We start from the raw sequence: 5293 nt of genomic DNA, 5'->3' as shown, positions 1-5293 counted from the left end.
GAGACAGAGTCTCACTCTGTCACCCAGGCTGGAGTGCAGTGGCATGATCTCAGCTCACCACAACCTCTGCCTCCCGGGTCCAAGTGATTCTCCCACCTCAGCCTACTGAGTAGCTGGGATTACAGGCATCCTCGATCATGCCCCACTAGTTTTTGTATTTTTGTAGAGGCAGGGGTCTCACCATGTTGGCTAGGCTGGTCTTGAACTCCTGACCTCAGGTGATTGGCTCACCTCAGTCTCCCAAAGTGCTGGGATTATAGGCGTGAGCCATAGCGCCCGGCCAGAAACATTTTTTTCTAGCCTACCTTTGACTCAGCCTGTTGAGAATACAAGGTTTCTTTATTAAGGGCTGCCTTTTATTACCCAAAGCTTAATCTCCAACTCTCATACATAGTTATTCATCATCCAGACTCTAGGATAAGCCTCCAGGGGTTCCCCAGGAATTTAGCATTCTGACATTAACTCCTTACTCCCTTTTAACTTTTTTTTTAACACTTGGGAATTCCTCTTATTTTCTTGTTTGTATAGTGACACATTTAAATGTGTATTTGTTGGGGTTTATCCAATATCTGAATATTCTGCTGCATAAGACTTTTTAGAATATTAAATCATGCATGTTCTTGGAAATGGAGGTCCCATTCTAAATTCCAAACTCATCCTGTTTTGGCATTACTCTGGACTCATGGTCCTTGGTCAGCCCATTGATTGAGCAAATGTCCCATCGACACTCACACAGTGGACATTTCTCAAAATATAGGAAGAAGATTAGACACTCACAGTAGCAAATGTCCACTCTGCTTACTGGTTTTGGATGTGAATTCCAAATTCCTTGGGTAGAGAATATGACTGGAACAGCTAGAGATCAGGCTGCTGTAATATAAATGTGATTGATTAGGGCCAGGTGCAGTGGCTCACGCCTGTAATCATTTTCAGATGTTAAGATGGGTGGATCACCTGAGGTCAGGACTTGAAACCAGCCATGACCAACATGGTGAAACCCTGTCTCTACTAAAAATACCAAAATTAGCCGGGTGTGGTGGTGGGCATCTGTAATCTCAGCTACTCGGGAGGCTGAGGCATGAGAATTGCTTGAACCTGGGAGGCAGAAGTTGCAGTGAGCTAAGATCATGCCACTGCACTCCAGCCTGGGTGACAGAGTGAGACTCCGTCTTGGAAAAAAAACAAAGTAATTGATCAGGGCTTACCTTTAGGACTGCTGTGAAAGTTTCCAGAGAAAGAGAAAATAATTATTCACTGAGAAGAAATCTATTTTACCTTTTCTACCTAGTGAAGTCTTCCTTCTCCCCCTCCCCTCCCCTTCCCTTCCCTTCTCTTTTTTGTGAGACAGAGTTTCGCTCTTGCTGCCCAGGCTGGAGAGCAATGGTGCAATCACAGCTCACCGTAACCTCCGCCTCCCAGGTTCAAGCGATTCTTCTGCCTCAGCCTCCTGAGTAGCTGGGATTACAGGCATGTGACACCATGCCCGGCTAATGTCTTTTGAATTTTTAGTAGAGACGGGGTTTCTCCATGTTAGTCAGGCTGATCTCGAACTCCCAGCCTCAGGTGATCTGCCTGCCTCAGCCTCCCAAAGTGTTGGGATTACAGGCGTGAGCCAACGAAAAATTAATTTGATGAGGTCCAATTTCATCTTAACCTTTTATCTTTTATTAATTGTGCTTTTGATGTCATGTTTAAGAACACTTTTTCTCTGGTAGGTCCAGAACATTTTCTCATGTTTTCTTTTAGAAGTTTTACTGTTTACATTTTAAAAACTTATTTATGTATTTATTTATTTTTAGAGATAAGGTCTCAATCTGATGCCCAGGCTGGAGTGCGGTGGCCCCAATCTTGGCTTACTGTAGTCTTGATTCGTAAGCTCAAATGATCCTCCCATCTCTGCTTCCTGAGTAGCTGGGACTGCAGGCGCATGCCAGTGCACCTAGTTAATTTTTCTTTCTTTCTTTTTTTTTTTTTTTTTTGAGACATTTGTTCATTGATTGAAAGACTTAATATTGTTATGATGGCAGTACTTCTCAGATTGATCTTCACATTCAGTGAAATTCTTACCCACATTCTAACTGCTGGCCTGGAAAGGTGGCTCACACCTATAATACCAGCACTTTGGAAGGCCCAGCTGGGTGGATCACTGGAGGCCAGGAGTTTGAGAGCAGCCTGGCTAACACAGTGAAGCCCCATCTCTACTAAAAATAGAAAAAATTCGCTAGGTGTGGGGGCACGCACCTGTAATCCCAGCTACTTGGGAGGCTGAGGCATGAAAATCGTTTGAACCCAGGAGGCAGAGGTTGCGGTGAGCCAAGATCTTTCCACTGCACTCCTGCCTGAAAGACGTTGAGACAATGTTTTCCTATTTATGTAGATCTTCTTTATTTTTTTTTCAATAATGTTTTGTAGTTTTCAGTGCATTAGTCTTACATTTCCTTGTATAAATTTATTCCTAGGCCAGGCACGGTGGTCACGCCTGTAATCACAGCACTTTGGGAGGCCAAGGTGGGCAGATCACAAGGTCAGGAGTTCGAGACCAGCTTGACCAAAATGGTGAAACCCCCATCTCTAATAAAAATATAAAAAATTAGCTGGGCGTGGTTGTGCATGTCTGTAATCCCAGTTACTCAGGAGGCTGAGGCAGGAGTATCACTTGAACCAGGAGGCGGAAGTTGCAGTGGGCAGAGATCATACCATTGCATTTCAGCCTGGCAACAGAGCAAGACAACGTTTCAAAAAAAAAAAAAAACTTATTCCTAAGTATATATACATATTCGATGCTACCGTAAATGAAATTATTTTCTTTTTTTTTTTTTTTTTAGACAGAGTCTCGCTCTGCCGCCCAGGCTGGAGTGCAGTGGCGTGATCTTGGCTCACTGCAAGCTCCGCCTCCCGGGTTCATGCCATTCTCCTGCCTCAGCCTCCCGAGTAGCTGGGACTACAGGCGCCCACCACCTCGCCCGGCTAGTTTTTTTGTATTTTTTAGTAGAGACGGGGTTTCACCGTGTCAGCCAGGATGGTCTCGATCTCCTGACCTCGTGATCCGCCCGTCTCGGCCTCCCAAAGTGCTGGGATTACAGGCTTGAGCCACTGCGCCCGGCCTATTTTCTTTTTTTTCTATTAATTAACTTATTTGTTTAGAGACAGAGTCTCCCTCTGTCACCTGAGCTGGAATGCAGTGCCTCCATCTTGGCTGACTGCAACCTCTGCTTCCCAAGTTCAAGTGATTCTCCTGTCTCAGCCTCCTGAGTAGCTGGTACTACAGTCACAGACCACCATGACCGGCTGATTTTTTTTTCTTTTTTCTTTTTTTTTTGAGACAGAGTCTTGCTCTGTCACCCAGACTACAGTCAGGGTGAAATCTCGGCTAACTGCAACCTCTGCCTCCTAGGTTCAAGCTATTATCCTGCCTGAGCCTCCCTAGTAACTTGGACTACAGGCGTGTGCCACCATGCCCGGCTAATTTTTGTATTTTGAGTAGAGACGAGATTTCGCCATGTTAGCCAGGCTGGTCTCGAGCTCCTGACCTCAAGTGATCCACTTACCTCGAGCTCTGAAAGTGCTGGGATTATAGGCGTGAGCCACCACACCCAGCCAGCTGATTTTTATTGATTGATTGAGGTTTTTTTTTTTTTTGAGACGGAGTCTGTCTCAGTTGCCAGGCTGGAGTGCACTGGCACGATCTCAGCTCCCTGCAACCTCCACCTCCCCGGTTCAAGCGATTCTCCTGCCTGTGTCCCGAGTAGCTGGGACTACAGGTGCACACTACCATGCCCAGCTAAGTTTTGTATTTTTAGTAGAGACGGGGTTTCACCATGTTGGCCAGGATGGTCTGGTTCTCTTGACCTCGTGATCCACCCGCCTCGGCCTCCCAAAGTGCTGGGGATACAGGTGTGAGCCACTGAGCCCGACCTGATTGTTATTTTTATCTTTATTTTTGAGATGGAGTCTCCCTCTGTCGGCCAGGCTGGAATGCAATGGTGCGATCTCAATTTACTGCAACCTACTCTCAGGTTCAAGCGATTCTCCTGCCTCAGCTTCCTAAGTAGCTGGGATTGTAGGCGTATGCCACCATGCCTGGCTAATTTTTTGTTGTTGTTGAGACGGAGTCTTGCTCTGTCACCCAGGCTGGAGTGCATTGGTGAGATCTTGGCTCACTGCAACCTTCGTCTTCCAGGTTCAAGTGATTCTCCTGCCTCAGCCTCCTTTTGGAGAAAAAGCCTTTTTCCTCCAAAATCCTTTTCAGATTTTTTTTTTTTTTTCCAGAGACAGACTCTTGTTCTGTTGCCCAGGCTGGAGTGTGTGATCTCGGCTGACTGCAACCTCTGCCTCCCGGATTCAAGCGATTCTCTTGCCTCAGCCTCCGGAGTAGCTGGGATTACAGGTGTGTGTAATTAGCCACAAAGCCTGGCTAATTTTTGTATTTTTAGTAGAAACAGGGTTTCACTATGTTGGCCCAGCTGGTCTCGAACTCCTGCCCTCAATTGCTCCACCTGCCTTGGCCTCCCAAAGTGGTGGGATTACCGGCATGAGCCACTGCCCCTGACCAAAGCTTGATTTTTCTAGACATCCTGAGGCAAGTGGGACAGAAGACAAAGCCCAGGACCTGGGGAAAGTGGGAAATCTAAATCTGGGAACTCAGTCTACAGTTTCAGTGAGGGTAATTGGGAAGTAATTATATCTTTCCCTAACGGAGTGAAAAGAAATATGTCTTGGAAGAGATTGAGTTTGTGGAGGTGTGTGGGGGTGGCACTAGACCCATAAGCCAGCCCTCCCAGGGATATGTAGCCCAAATAGACATCTCCTGGTGGTCAAAAATACAAACCTCAAATGGTGAATTGTTTCAAGCGTCCTTCTTTGCAGAAGCAAAAGCAAATCCTCTCTGGAGGAATAAACCTTTATCCTAGGCCTTGAAGAATTCCCACAAATATTTTCCAAGGAAAATGTGGCTCATGGTAAAAAATAACTTAGCATGCAAAGAATGAGAATGAGTAAAGAAAACTGACTTGAGAAACAGATCTGCTAATTCCAATGATCTGGTAAAAGAATAAGAGTAGGCCAGGCATGGTGGTTCATGCCTGTAATCAACAGAGCAGGACTCCATCTCAACAACAAAAAAAATAAATACAAAAATTAGCCAGGCGTGGTGGCACACACCTGTAGTCCAAGCTACTGGGGAGGCTAAGGCAGGAGAATCACTTGAACTCAGGAGGCAGAGGCTGCAGTGAGCTGAAATTGCATCACTGCACTTCAGCCTGGGCGACAGAGCAAGACTCCATCTCAAAAAAAA

General features: G+C 45.9%; 1 pseudogene; it reads right to left on the bottom strand.

The window, feature by feature from the left end:
- The window catches only part of LOC105541885, a 60215-nt pseudogene that overhangs the window by 27605 nt on the left and 27317 nt on the right, over positions 1 to 5293 (bottom strand).

The sequence above is a fragment of the Mandrillus leucophaeus genome, unplaced genomic scaffold (assembly GCF_000951045.1).
Source record: "Mandrillus leucophaeus isolate KB7577 unplaced genomic scaffold, Mleu.le_1.0 Scaffold246, whole genome shotgun sequence".
NCBI lineage: Eukaryota > Metazoa > Chordata > Mammalia > Primates > Cercopithecidae > Mandrillus > Mandrillus leucophaeus.
Note: the sequence above shows the minus strand (reverse complement) of the source record. Positions and strands in the feature narration are given on the sequence as shown.